Raw genomic sequence first — 15,012 nt, 5'->3', positions numbered from 1 at the left:
TCTGCTGACTATTTCATCTTCTGGGTCCAGCATTGTTTAGAGCACAAAGTAGCTGCTCAATAAATCAGTCTTGAAGGGAGGGAGCTGGCCTGCCACTTCCAACCGCAGCTCAGTAAGCTGAGCCAGCCTGAATGTTCACCTGGGGGTGTGCTGGAAACAGAGGTGACCCCAGTCAGAAGGCAGCTCCATAATGGCTTTGGCTTAGACCATAGCTGTGGGGTATCCTGTGGACTCCCCTGGTTTAACCCCAGCTCTGAAAGACGCCTGTGATCCGTGCTTCTGGAATGGAAATTGGATTTCAAACTACCTTTTGGGAGGAACTGGAGGCACCAAGCGTTTTCTCTCCTGGCAGGGGTTGCTCGGGCTATGCTGTGGACATCCTCGACTCAGGGCCAGCTCTGTCATCTGCAGGACCCCTGTCTTCCAGGAGGGCTCTCTGCCTCCCTCTCACTGTGCCCCTCCACCCCCACTGGCTGGTGCTGACTCATCTCGTACAATGCAGTCACGGCCTGGCTGCTCCGAGTGCAGGCCCCCTTACAAGTCCCCAGGGGCTTTCCAAGGCAGCGTGCTGGTTAGGGGGCACTTGGAGAGTGCCTGACCCTGTGGTTATGTTTTCTGAGCAAATTCTCCCCAGGCAGGTGTTCAGCAGGAAAAATAAGTGAGCCCTGGAGGTACCCATTTGGAATTTTTCAATCATCTGAACATTGTTGTTGGAAGGAGGAATTAGAACAAGCAGCCATTGTGGGCCACGCCGGTAGACCAGTTGGACACTTAGACCCAGGGCTCCTGCCGGTCTTGGTCTTTGGTTGTCCCCGTCTTTCCTTTTCCCCAGCCGCCTTGTGCTCAGTAACTGAGCAGCAAGCCTCTTAGCGTTCCCCTGAGTTAAATATCTGTTTAAAAGCCTGCTTCGAGCCTGGCCGTCAGCGGGGAGAGACGACGTGTTAACCGAGAGCCGCGCCCCAGGCTGCGGCGGATCTTCTGAGGTCCAGACGGTTAGGGGCTACGTGGGGCTCTGGAGAAAGAAAGGAAGAAGCCAAGGAAAGCATGTGTTTTAGGTTCTGCGCGATCCTATTCTGTGCTTGCATCACCGAGAAAGCTGTAGTTTAAAATAAGTGGTATTTGGCAAGAAGCGCTAGTGCATGCTGACAAATTGATTGTGCTCTTTCACTTAGATAAAAATGAAAATGCATGAGGCAATTTGCTTGTGCTCCAGTGGTGGGTGATTAACAGCGTCTGCTGGGCTCCAGGCAGAAACGGCCCTGGAAGACACCTGCGGGGTGGGGCTCCCCGGCCTGGGGCTGACAGAAGCAGCTGTCTTCAAAATGCCAGGTCCCCCCAGGGAGTTTGGAAGGCCTGCCTGGTCTCTGTACCAGGCCTCGGCAGTGGGACCCTTGGGTGAGTGTCTTTAGACTTTAATAAAGTGCTTCCCTTGGCCCCTCCCTGCTTTCATGACCCCTGGCTTTGGGGCGGCTGGGAGGAGACCAGGCATAGCCCTGGGGTGATGAACAAGGCAGAACGCCGCCCACCTGGGCCTCAGTTTCCCAGCGGGGAGACAAGGGTGTGGACCTGTGTTCCTTTGGGTTTTCCGTGAGGCCTGCCACCATGTTGCCCCAGCATGCCCTTCCTGCTGCATTGCCATTATTGGGCACTGGAGGACAAGGACGTCACTGTCGAGAAGGGGCTCGTTTCCTGTGCCCAGAGAGAAATCTGGGAACAAGTATGCTAGCCATTGATTCCATGAGTCGTTAATTTACTCATTCATTTGCTCCCCAAATGTTACTGTGCACCGGCCTTGGGCCAGGCTCTGTGCTGGGCGCCGGGATGCGCAGGGAATAAGACAGCCCAGCCCCGTCCCTGCTTGCTCCCCGGCGGCTCCAGCCCTGTTTGGACTCCTGTCTTGTTAGCTTAAGGTCCTGTGGCCTCCGTGTAGGTCCCAGCACAGGAATGTGCTGTGAAACGCAGTTCCAACACCCTGTTAAAGCCAAGCATTTACTCCTGGACACTAGGGACTTGAAAATTTTCCCTTAAAGGAGCAACGGATTTGTTTTGACAAAAGCAGCGTAAACAGGATCCCAGTGAATAACTTTTCTCATGACTGCTCCTGCTTTAATCAATCGTATATTTATTGGTGACCTCCTGAGTGTCTAGACTGTCCCAGGCTCCACAGCGGAGGCACAGAGGTGGCCACAGAGAGAGAGAATTTACAGCTCCACTGAGGAGCAAGGCTGGCTCCCAGAGGCATGCGACAGCACGTAAGTGACACAATCACATGTGACGCCGGCCACAGAGCTCAGGAGCTCAAGGCAGGGAGGGGGGCGGTGTACTCGGGCCCAGCTTTCTGAGTTAGCTAGAGGAGCAGAGGCGGGCATTGTCCTCTGGGTAATCTCCTGGGTCAGCCCACCACGCGTGTGGATGGCCAGCTGATAACCCGGGCTGCCATGTTGCCCACGCTTCGGCTGCTCCAGGCTCAGAGGGTAGAGCAGCCAGAGGGGACTGAATGGGCCATCAGAACGTCCTATTACTGGGGACCCTTGTGCTCCAGGGCCCTGGGAGGTGGCCACAAGTGCCACTGGTGTGGCGCCATCCACCTCGGGCTCCCAAGTTCTTGTCTGGGATCCCCAGAAGCAAAAAGATGTGCAGCAATAATTGTTCTGCCAACAAGAGCTGAGCTCAGACACCAGCTCTGCCTCCTGCTTGCTCTGGGGCCTGGTGCCTGTTCCTCCCCTGCCCCTCGTGGACAGGAATCTGGAAGTCAGGTTGGTAACGACGCCTGTGTCACGGGGCTGTTGTGAAGGCTGCGTGAGGCAAGCGTGTGAGGCGCCCGGCACGGTGCAGTGCCTGGCGTGGTCAGCGCCCCCCCACCCCCCGTCACGCTGGCTGCAGTTGTCTCAGTGGTTATTGTTGTTATTATTACTACTGAGGGGCTGGCACCATGGCTCACTGGGTTAATCCTCTGCCTGCGGCGCCGGCATCCCATATGGGCGCCGGTTCTAGTCCCGGTGGCTCCTCTTCCAGTCCAGCTCTCTGCTGTGGCCCAGGAGGGCAGTGGAGGATGGCCCAAGTGCTTGGGCCCTGCACCCGCATGGGAGACCAGGAGGAAGTACCTGGCTCCTGGCGTCGGATCGGCACAGCACCAACTGTGGTGGCCATTTGGGGGGTGAACCAATGGAAGGAAGACCTTTCTCTCTGTCTCTCTCTCTCTCTCACTGTCTATAACTCTCCCTGTCCAACAAATAAAATAAAAACAAATAAATAAAAATAAAAAAGTATTACTACTGTTGTTCCACATTAGATGGCAAAATGGCCAGGACACTGTCTGACCCAAAGCTGGAAACCGGCTTTGCCAAACTTTCTGAAAGTCAGCTCTGCCGAGCTCCACAAAAATCCACATCCAAGATCCCGACCCCCTGAGCTTTTGCTCTGCTAAGTGAGCTCTTACGTCTGGCCTCACTTCCCCTGTGTTCCACGCTGCTGAAGCCCACACCGCCCCTGTCCTGTCTGTGCCTCAGGCACTGGGTGAGCTCCGTGTACCTGTGAGTGCGCTCATCTCCTCCTCCCTGGGCACACCCAACCCAGTCGTCCTGCATCTGAGGCCAGGCTGAGCAGAACCCCAGGAGGCTGGCTGGATGGAGTTGCCCCTGGCTTGGCTTTGAATACCGAAGACCAGGTTCCAGCCCCCCCCCCCCCCCCCCCGTTCCTTGGCAACAAAGGCAGGGTGTGGTCATGGGTTGCTGGGGGAGCTGGAGGCCTGTCTGAGAGACCACCCAGCAGCAAAGGAACCACCTCCAGACCTCTGTCCTCTGCCTCCCTAGAGTGAGGACCACAGGGCAGTGCAGCAGGAAGATGGGCTTGGTCTCAAAACAGGCATGGGTGTGCTGAGACCCAGCACCAGGCCCTGAGCGGGAAGTGCTCCCTGGCCCCGGGGGCGCAGACTGGGGTTGGCTGAGGCTTTGGTGGGGAGCGTGTTGGGAGGATCGGGAGTGTAGGGGGGCTTCAGACCCTGAGACATCAGGACTGCAGGAGACTGGCAGTTGCCTCACTTTCCTGGATTTTCCCATCTTAAGCCACTTTTGGCGAGCACAGCTGGGACTCTCTCCAGACCCTGACCAGAGGCCTGGGAAGAGGCAGGAGCACCTGTCAAGGCTGCACCCTGGCCTGGGGCTCCTGAGTCCTATGCTTTATTAGCGCATAGCTTTGGCTGGAGCCAGGCCCGAGTGCTGGCTTCCCTCCCTGCTGTCTATCCTTGGCAGGAAGGATGGGTCAGGTGTTGACCCTTGCATGAAGGGTCATCCAAAATGCACTTGAAAGGAACTGAGGCACTGCCAAGGGGCCTGACCACCCCTGGGCACTGTAAAGAACTGTAGCAGGGCTGAGTCACAAGCCCTGGTCCTCCTTGCCACAGGCCATCAGACACTGCCTTTAAGTTTGTGCTGGTGTCGTCCCAGCTCTGTGGCTACGGTGCATGGTGCACCAGGAAGGCAGCCGTGCAAGTTTAAACACCCCGGTGTTGACGAGCTCTGCCTGGGGCTCTGATGCTGGAGACAGCCCTGTGCCATCTCAGGCCCCTGCTCCCACCAGGCTCCCAGCCTCCCTCTGGAGGCACCAGGGTGGGAAGAAGGAGACAGCGTTGATCTCCTCCCTTGTTTACCAGCTCCATCCCATAAAAGGGGAAACGAAGGTTTGGAGAGAAGTTTGATGGGGCTGAGATCACACAGGGCCCAAGGTAGAGCAGAAAGCAGCGAGCCAGGCAGGGGCCCAGGGCTCAGATCACTGGGCTCCCTGGGTCTGGGCTGACGCAGCTGCTGGCCTGGGCCTTTGTGTGGTTGAGCAGAAGCAACCTTTCACTCCCAGTGGCTGCAGGGAAACTTCTTTCCTGGCACACTGACCACAGAGCTGTGTTGAGGGAACGTGGGCCTGAGACGTCTGTGGCCAGTTTGGAAGCCGGTAGACTAAGTTGTTCCTTCATTTGTCCTCTCATTCATTTGTTTTGCAGATACACCTGAGCTCCTGCTTGGGCCAGGCCCTATTGCAGGTGCTGGGATAGAGCAGTGGCTGAGGCCTCACAGTTGGCCGTGTTGGCCTCCCCGAGGGAGCTTTGAACACATACTGAGCTCCTGCCCTGGGTAGGGGTGGGGAATCTGGGGTGGCTGGGAGGTTTCCACTCTGAAACTGCCCGTGTCTGCGTAGAAATCTCTTTTCAAGAAGACAGCCCCTGTGGAAAGAATGTGCTCATAGGTGATGGCATTTCCAGGAAGGCTACCAGCAGAGCACAAGCAAGGGAGGCCCCGGGCCACCAGGATGGGAGAGAGCTGTGGTCACCCTGGGGCCAGTGGTCCCTGTGCACGGCAGGCCGCACACGACAAAGCACAGAGCTCCCGCGCGCCACTGTCCACGCGGGGCCGCAGCCCTTGGCTTTCCAGGTTTGCCAGTGATTTCGCAGCTGTGCTTTTACATTAGTTGTTTCCTCCTCGTTTGTGGGAGCTTGAACATCTACAGAAATAGAAACCAGCCCAGGTCATGCATGGCCATGCTTCCACTGCACCCGGCACGAGGAACCGGCATGGCCGCCATCCCGGGTGCCTTTCCTGGACATGGTTCTGTGGGCGGTCTTGGGCTCCTGGTGCGGGTGCACAGGGGAGGGCTTGCAGTCACAGACCCCTGACCTTGCAGGCAGAGCACTGGGCTTCGGGCTGAGTGCTGGGCCTTTGTGTTCAGACCTGGCCAGTAGGAAAGCCAGGCCCAGAACCTGGGCCTACCTCTGCCCACTCCTGCCACCGTCCCAGATCCCTTCCAGCTACTGCCTGCACAGCACCTGGGTCTGCCTGCTGGGGGCCCTGGCCAAGGCCTCGGTCTGCCCTGCATCACCCAACTTCCATCTACCCGCCCAGCTCTGCATCCCACACTCAACTGAAAGAACTTTTCCTTGGCCTTGAGGACAAGGGGAGAGGCCCCTGCTGGACTCTGGGGACCCTGTGGTTGTTCAGAGGACACTATGGTGGTGCACATGGCCATGTCCTGTCTACTCAGCACCCAGCCCTTTGCCCCAGGCCTGCCCTGCCCCAGGCCTGCCTCTGATGGGTTCAAGCCCAGAACCTGGGCCCTCATCACAGACAGAGCTGGCAGGGGCTGCACCCTGCAGCCCAGTGTGGTGACATGTGGCTTTTCCAAGTGCCTTTGTGAGACCTGGGCATAGAGACCCGGAACATGCTGGAGACATTGAGTAAAACCCGAGACCGGAGCGAAGGGGCAAGGCACACAGGGAGCGGGGGCTGGGTTGGGTGTGTTTGTGTAGTATGCCCCGTGTCATCTTGGATTCACAGAAGAGCAGCTCTTTTGAAGTAACAGGAGCACGCTCAGCCGTGGCTGGCCCCGCACCAAATGCCTCCCTAACCCCCTTCCTTGCCCAGGCGGGCGGTGAGGAATGGCCGGTGGCCACGATGCTATCTCACAGGCCAGCGTCACGGAGTTCTTTCCTCGCAGCAAATGCCCGGTTGTTTTCTCCAGCTCTGGCAGGACTTTTTAAGAGAAAGCTGACTCCAGACCAGTTCTCGCGTGCATTGTTTCAGACCTGGAATTCGCCAGAGCGGAGGGCGCACGGCCTCCGTCTGAGCCGGCCCCTCCCACCTGCTTCCTAAATGGTTTTCCTATCTCCCAGGAGCCAGCCCGCAGCCCTGCCCCACAACCTGGTATTTTCAGACACCAAAGTTACATGAAAGGAAAGAGCTGAAGCTGGTAGAGCGACGGCTCGCGGAGTCACTGTCAGAGGGCACCCCCCCCCCCACCATGTGGTTTTACTTCCAGGGCCTCTGGTGTTTGGCATTTCCATTTCCTCAGGAAACGCGGTTCTTTCTTGCGTTCGATTCTGTCATGGAAGGCGGGTTTTCCTTGGCCCAAGTCCAAGGAGTGCCTGCGGCAACAATGCAAACAGTCCCAAGTGGGTTCCATTCACCGCCCCCTCCCCGCCTTCCTGGGGCTGCGGAATCCCGTGGCCATCAGGGGACCTCCGCTGCCTGTGCTGGGAGAAAGCTGGGTGCCCTCCAAGTGTCCACATGCCACAGGCGCCTAATTAAGAAGGTATGTTCCCCCTTCATGTCACGGGGAAGGAATGAAAACAATGACAACATTTATTTACCTCCGCTATCAGTATCTTGCCTGGGACGGAGTCTATTGGGGGTTACATGTCTTGAAGGAATTGGCTGGGGTTTGAGGTTTTGACCTCCAGTAGTGCCTGTCAGGACATGTGGCTTTTTCCCTAGAGGGTGCCCTGTCCCAGAGCCTGGAGGGACAGTGGAGCAAACTTTGCCACCTTTGGTGCAGCTGGGAGGTCAAGTCCCCTTTTGCTGGCTACGTCCCATTTCCTTCCTGAATCTCTAGAGGAATGAAAGCCATCATTTCTGGAGCCTAGATCTGTCCACATGGCTTCTGTTTATGAAGCACATACTGCGCACTCAGACTGGGCTAGGGGCTCACGTATGCCCTTGCAAGTCCTTGGTAGCCATGGGCTAATGCTCATTGCCCATTGGGTATGGGAGGCAGCTGGGACTCAGCCAGAGGGACTCACCCAAGATTGCATTGCCACACAGACCTGCTCAGCCATGGATGGCACTCTTGCCACTCAGAGCTGGATAATTCTGTGTTGTCGGGACGGGCTGCCCAGCCGCCTCCCTGGCCTCCATCCACTCCATGTCGGTAGTAACCCCCAGCTGAGACAACCAAAAATGTCTAAAGGCACAGCCAGTATTGACCCAGTTGTAGGCCTTTGAGCCGGAGGACAGAGGCAGGATTCAGACCCACGCCTGTGCAGGCTCTGGATGAGACCACGTCTGGCCAAGGCAGCCCTGCCTGTCTCTGGCATACAGGCAGTGTGGGCCAGTTCTGTTGTTGCTGAGATGTTGCACTGATCAGACCTTCCGGAGTCTCCGTGAAGACCCAGCAGCGTGGTGGAGGCAGAGGGCAGGAATTCCTCACCAGGGCTGCCGCAGCTGCTGGTGGTAACTGTGTGGTGGAGCGTTTCACTGTTTGCTCAGGCCTAGGATACAGGTTTCCACTTGTAGTCTTCCAGATACTCTTTGAACCCGAAGGGCTTATTAGTCAGCACATTTTTGGCTGCAAGTGACTGAAACCCAAATCAAAGTAGCTTAAGGATCAAAGGAAATCTCTCGGTTTGTGGAACTGGAAAGTCCAGGGGAAGATCACATGCTTCAGGTATAGCTGGATCCAGGACTCACACGTCATCAGGAGAGCACTCCTGTGCCGTGCTGGCCACTTCATTCTCTGGCAGGTCTTCCACATGACCACAAGGTAGCCACCAACAACTCCAGGCTTATATGGTCTTAAGAATTTAAGACTTAGGAGAAAGAAAAAGTGACTTTCTTTAGAGTGCCAATAAAAGTCCAAGATTGTGCCAATAAAAAGTGGGGCGGGGGAATCTGCATACCCACTGGTCTCCCAGGCAACGCGGATGTGGCCACACTTGGAGCAATGCCATTCTGGAGTGAGTCAGCCACGAGGGTTTTCCTGTTTCGTAGGTGAAGAAACAAGCTCAGAGAACTCAGGTGACTTGCCTTCAGTTTTCTGTGTTCTATTTTCCCGAGAATGCCAGGAAAAGATTCAGACTGCCGAGGCCTGGATCCTGTGCCCACCTCTGCGGCCAGTTTGGGCCTCACTCAAAGAATTATTGCAGATAGAGAAAGGGGTGGCTCTCCTAAGGAAGGAATATGAATACTGAAAATGGGACTTGTTTGATGATGCAGTGTTGCTTGGGATGCCTGCGTCCCATTTTGGAGCACCTGGGTTCGAGTCCCAGCTTGGCTCCCAGTTCTAGCTCCCTGCTAATGGGTGCTGTGGGAAGCAGCAGGTTAGTACTTGAGTCCCTGCCACCCATGTGGGAGACCTGGATGGGGCTTCTGGCTCCTGGCTTGGGCCTGGCCCAGCCCTGGCCACTGTGGGCATTTGGGGAATGAACCAGAGGATGGGAGACCTCTGTCTGTCTTTGTACCTTTCAAATAAATGGAAAATTCAAAACCACAACTTGTGTTTCCAGAGCAGGCCCACCCCGATAGCTTTTCTGCTCCCAAGCAGGGTTGGGAGACTGGTCTCCTTCAGCAGCTCACGGGGCCTTAGGTGTCGTCAGACCTGTGTGGGAAGGCGTGGGTGGTGTGGCCTTCACAGAAGTGGCAGTCTGTGACGGGCTACATGTTGTAGCGACCGGTCCTGTCCCGTAGAAGGTTGGGAAAGCGCTGCTGTAAACTGGAGAGTCTGGGTTTCCACCAGCCCCTGATGCCGCAGAGCCCCACATTTGAGCAAAGCCGTTCTGGAGTGAGGCAACAGTTGGGATGTTCTTATTTTATAGATGAGGAACCAAGCTCAGAGAGCCGAGGCGACTGGCCTTAAACTTTCTTCCTTTGCTTTGCTCCGCTTTTTGAAGTACTGGTGCTTACCTACAGGAAAATTCGCCAACTTTAAGCATACAGCTCAATGACTTTTGGCAAACAGATACAGGCATTCAACCACCACCATCTTAACATTTTCGTCTCCCCAGGAAGTTTCCTCCTCAACCCCACCCCTACACCCAGCCTCTGGTCTGATTTCTGTCGCTCTTGGCTTGCTTTTTCTAGAATGTCAGATGAGTGAACTTAACAGTTGTATGAGTCTTGTGTGTCTGGTCCTTTGACTTGGCATGATGCTTTGGAGAGCATCCATGCTGTGTGTGTCGACCGTGTGCTTTCTGACGCTGAGTGATGTCTGTGGCATGACTATGCCACTGTCTCAAACTCCTGCCTACCTGGTGATAGACATTTAGGTTCTTTCCAGAGAGCACTTGACTTTGGAGAGTCTGGACTCATGCAGGAATGAGCCTGGGTTTTCTTTTTCTTTTCTTTTCTTTTTAAAATATTTATTTATTTGAAAGAGTAACAGAGAGGCAGAGGCAGAGAGAGAGAAGTCTTCCATCTGCTCGTTCACTCCCCAAATGGCCACAATAGTCAAAGCGGGGCCAATCCAAAGCTGGGTGCCAGGAGTTTCTTCCAGGTCTCCCACACGGATCAGGGGCCCAAGCACTTGGGCCATCTTCTACTGCTTTCCCAGACCATAGCAGAGAGCTGGATCAGAAATGGAACAGCCGGTTCTCAGAGCAGTGCCCATATGGGATGCCAGTATAGCAGGGAGCAGCTTTACCCGCTATGCCTCAGTGCCGGCCCCCAGCCTGGGTTTTCTGATTTTACTCCTGGCTCCCTCTGCCACTGATCACAGCAGCACATGACAGCAACTGCTTCAGCAGCCCGGAGGCTCCTCCCTGGTCCTCTCCAGGCGGCCGCAGGGTCCCTGCCCCAGGAAGGCAGCAGGCTGTGGCGGAGCAGCTGGGCCACCATCTCCTTGTGTAGGGCTGGAGGCCTAGGGCCCAGGAAAAGAGACAGACTGTGCAGAGCAGGGGCCAGGCCCTGTGCTTGTCTTACCAGACCACGGCTGTGCCTGGGGACAGCGTATGTGTTGTCTGGGGAGGCCTTTGCTACAGCAGTTGAATCATGTGAGAGAGACCCTGTGACCCTCAGAGCCTCAATATTTACTTCTAGTCCTTTACAGGGAAGGTTGCTGATCCTTGCCTCAGAACGGGGGGCCCGATGCCAGGCCAGGGATCTCCTCTGGAGCGGGGCACAAGCAGAGACCTGAATCCTGGTTCAGGATCTGGCCCAAGTCCCCGTGATCGTCTGCCACTGTGATGCTGTCACCCGAGGAGGCCTCCAGGCGGAGAAGGGGCATAGAGGTTTTTACTGTAATTCCTTGGGCCTGGGAAGGGGAAGTGACTTGTCCAAGGTTACACAGGGTGGACGCCAGAGCCAAAGCGTAACCTCGGCCCGGTGCTGAACCACTGTGGTGTCCTTGGCAGTGGGCCGTGGTGCTGCTCTGGGAGACCAGGGCAGGCCTTGGCAAAGCATCGGGGCATGCCTAGGTAGAAGGCGAGGATAGGGCCTCCAGTCTCGTTGCGCCCTCTGTTGGTTGACAACTCAGCAAGTGTCATGCCCCACCTGGCAAAGTCAGAGTTGGAAGTGACATGGCTGTGGACAAACTCAAGACATGCGTGTTGCTTGTCTGCGTGTGTTTGTGCATGTATATTTCAGATATTCCATACGCTATCAATTAAGCTTCCTTGCTGGCCCCCTCACTGATCATGCTTGCCCCTTTGTGCCTCGCCTTCCAACCCCAGGCAACCCACCATGTTCTGTCCATCTTCTTCAAGCCATTCTTGAAGAGCTATTCAGTGTTACCTGGAAGTGGTCACAGACCCCGGCCTGAATTCATGTCCCAACGTGGCTTGTCCCACACTTCAGCACACCTCCCAGGTCCTCCTGGGTCTCCCTGGAGGCTCACTCACCACTGTGGCTTCTCCTTGGTCCTCCGCAGTCCCTGACTTCATGGATCTCTGACTTTCTCATTTGTCGTATTCTTCACCTGGTCTTGGTTTCTCCCCCTGCCTGCCTTGCCTCCAGCTACACCACCATTCTCCTTTCCATACTTGCCTGCCCTCCCGTGGGCACTCCTGAAACTGACCCAGCATCATGAGAGCATGTCTGTACCCCCTCTGCCGAGACACCCTCCCAGGCCCTCCCCAGCTGGCTTCTGTAGTTTTGATCCATGAACATGGTCACATGGCTGGTCTTCCCAGCACATCCGCAGATCTGCCTCCCTGTGAGCCCATGACTCAACAGGTGTCTGTTAACTTGCTGAGGGACTGCACAGAGCGGCAACAGTGCTGGCTGAGGGCATGACTGGCATGTAGTGTGCCACAGGAAGATAGTGGCCTTATCTCCCCAGCTCAGCTGTGGGCGTTCCTGGAAGAAACAAACCACACATGGTTTTCAGCCCAGGTCCTCACCCGGGCAAGGGACTTCCTCTCAAAGTGTCTCAAATGCCGTACTCCACCTGGTCGCCCTCCCCCTTACTGTGGACTGTACCTGAATGCATTTGCTATCAAATCCTTGCTCCCCCAGTGTTCATGATTCCTTTCCTGCCTGAGTCCTGCCTGCTCTCCCAGCATCTCCCAGATAGGTGTTCTAGATCCTTCTCGTTCCCCTGGAGATGCCTCCGCGTGCAGCCAAGCATCACATCATAGAGATGGGGCCCACCCCTTCGCATCTCTGCTGATGGTCAGCTGTTCACACCAAGCTTGTTACTGGGCCATTGACCTGCCTGTGGGTATCGGGTGTATCCCCTCCCACCCACCCCCAGGTGTTGAATTCAAGAAAAAACTCTTAAAATGGAAGGAACATTCTAGCATCAAAAAGTAGGAGACCTTGGAAAAGAGTTCACTGAATGAGCAAAGGACCCAAAAGAGCAAAGCAGAATGGATGATTTGGGGATACTTTTGGGCAGGGGAGCCTCAGCCTCTCTTATGTGTTATACCATGACAGCCCTCCTCTGGCTCCGAGGAGAGGTCCAATGAGAGATGTGGCCCAGAGGATTTTCGTGTTTTGGAAGAGCCGGGGTGTGCAGCGTGTGTGTGCCTGTGTGGGTGGCAGCCCCGAGGCTCGCAGTGTGAGAGGCAGAGACAAGACGCCCCTCTGGGTGTCTCCACAGCAACCCCAGCAGACCTCGGGAGCGGGGTTGTGGGCAGGGAAGACCTCCTTGCAGCCTGGATCTCAGCCCCTGGTGAAGCAGCTCAGACAGGGAGAGCTCCACAGACGGCAGAGCTCCCGGAGCCTCCCGACTTTCAAGAAGCCCCTGCACCTGGGCTTTGTCCTTGGCACACAGGCGACTTCGACTCGCTCCTCCTCCTGTCGCCTCCGTCATCCCCAAGTTCATCTTCCCCCTCCGCCAGCCCAGATGGATCTCTTTAAGGGTGCTGCAAGCGCAGCACTTTGATTTGACGGTCGTTCGGGGCGCTCCCTCAGGCCCATTTATCTTTATTGCAGGCTGAGCAGAGTCTGAACAGGTGATTACGGCTCCTCTTCTTTCTTCCGGGGCTGCAAATCAGTGGCTTCCCGTACAACTGGGAGAGGCGCAGACAGCTTGTGTGGGACTCACACAGTGTTGGCTGTGCTGTGAGTTTATAACAGCCTTGTTTCCACACTGGCAGCAAACGCCATATGGAGAGAGAAGAATGCTGTTGGAGGAACTCGGAATCACAACGTGGCACGCGAGATCTCATAATTGCTGTGAAAAGGGGGGTGGGTTTGCCTTGCTCAAGTCACATAGGAGTTCTGGTGCTCGTTCCCACATCCGAATAAAACTGGACTTTGAGGCAGAGGCGTTTACTCCGGGTCTGGGTTTGTGCCGGGGGACTCGGCTGATTGGGAAAGGGTGTGAAGGTTTGTTTTCTGCCCCCTGAGGGACCAGGTGGAGCGGGAGGTGGTGAGAAGACAGGCTGTAGCTGCACTGTGCTAACAGGTGCTGGCCGCAGACCCGGCACAGGCAACGGAGAGCAGGTTCCCTGCTGTGGCTGACAGTAACACTCATCAAAGTTGACATTTTATAACTGTCACTTGGGATCTTGTCTGCTCTCCCACACACCCCCCTGCTGCCCCTTCCAACAGAGTAGCCCACCTCCCCTCCCGCCCGGAAGTGGCGGAGGCTAATGCTTGTTGGAGCGGCCATCCGTGAGCCATCTGGGCCTGCGGTGGCCAAGCCTGCACCCACAGTTGAAGGGCGGAGTGAAGGCAGCAGTCCAAGGCCAGTCTGAGCCACCAAACCCCTCTGGGAGGGGACGAAGAGGGAGACGTGGCAGGTGGCTCATTCTGTTGGTTAAAGTACCTGCTGGAGAGAAGGCGGCACCTTTGAGCACTTTCATCTGCGTGTGATACTTAGAACTGGTGAATTCCTGCAGAAATATCCCCTACCCCCAGTTCAGCATGGAGAGTAGGCAGTAAAACTCCCCGGCCTGTGTGCCCAGCCACTGCCCCTTTGATTCCAAGAGCCAGATGCCCCACCCCACTGGCCTGAGCCCTGTGCTTGGCAGTTGGACAGACGTCCAGGCACAGGCAGGCCTCTGGCAGGGGTGCCCTGCAGGCCCCTCCCTGCCCCCTCAGCTCTGCTTCCTCCCTTGCCGGCTTCGCACTCTGTGGGCTCATGCTGTGTGGAGGAAACATGGCCCCTGTGGCTTTGGCTGACCAGTCCCAAGGCCTTGGCATCCTGGAGATGAGCAGGAAGTTTTCCAGGAAGTTCTGGCAGAGGCCCTCGGAGGACTCCAGGGCCCACTCCACCGTGTGCCCCGACCTGAATGGCCCATTCAGTCATGAGCCATCAGCGCCCCTAGAGCCAAAGGCAGGCCTAGGCTGGATTTGTACAGACTCAGGGAGAGCCGGAAGGGAGATGGAACAGACCCTAGACCCTGCATCCATGCTGACAGTGGTGGTGGCTCTAAGCAGGCTTTGGTCTCAGCACCTTCTATGAATTGTCTTGTTCAATCCTCGTGGCAGTCCTGGGAAACAGGTACTGTCATTGTACCCAGGTTACAGATGAGGAAGCTAAGGGGTAAAAATGCCCCAGATCCCAAGGCCACAGTGAGTGGTGGAGCTGGGATCTGAACCCTGGCAGTGTAGCTTCAGGAGCCACACTCACTGCTACGAGGTCTCCCCACTGGGAGTCACAGGTTGGCCTTCTATAGACAAAGGCTCTGGGGACCCACGACTGAATCCAAGCTGGCGTGAGGGAGGTGCTCAGTCCCCTTGCTGCACTCTGTCTCCAGAGACCCCTGTGTGGATGGCTCAGCACCTCCACACTCAGCCGGGAGATGGCGGTCATTCCTTCCAGCCCAGCCTCCGTCCCTCCAGAGTGCCACCATCCTCTGCCCAGCCCCCCTCATCCCCATCCCAACGCCAAACGTGTGTTCAGATCCAGAGCTGGAAACTGAGGCCCAGAGAGTACAAGTGAGTTGCTTGAAGTAACACAGCAAGTCACTGGCTCAGCACCGGGTTCCTGGGCCTGGAGTTGGTCCCCGCACTCGGGGTTCTGCAGTGTCCTCTTCAGAGCCCTCCTGGCTGCCGAGTGGCTGAGTGTGGCTCACTTCCTGTCTCTGTT

At 56.3% G+C, this 15,012-nt stretch overlaps 1 protein-coding gene across 1 annotated transcript in view; it reads left to right on the top strand.

The window, feature by feature from the left end:
• Positions 1 to 15,012, top strand: part of GRK5 (G protein-coupled receptor kinase 5) — a 205,495-nt gene that overhangs the window by 130,267 nt on the left and 60,216 nt on the right. The gene's annotated exons all lie outside the window — the stretch shown is intronic.

The sequence above is a fragment of the Lepus europaeus genome, chromosome 17 (assembly GCF_033115175.1).
Source record: "Lepus europaeus isolate LE1 chromosome 17, mLepTim1.pri, whole genome shotgun sequence".
NCBI classification, from domain to species: Eukaryota; Metazoa; Chordata; class Mammalia; order Lagomorpha; family Leporidae; genus Lepus; species Lepus europaeus.
This window is presented reverse-complemented; position numbering and strand designations above follow the sequence as displayed.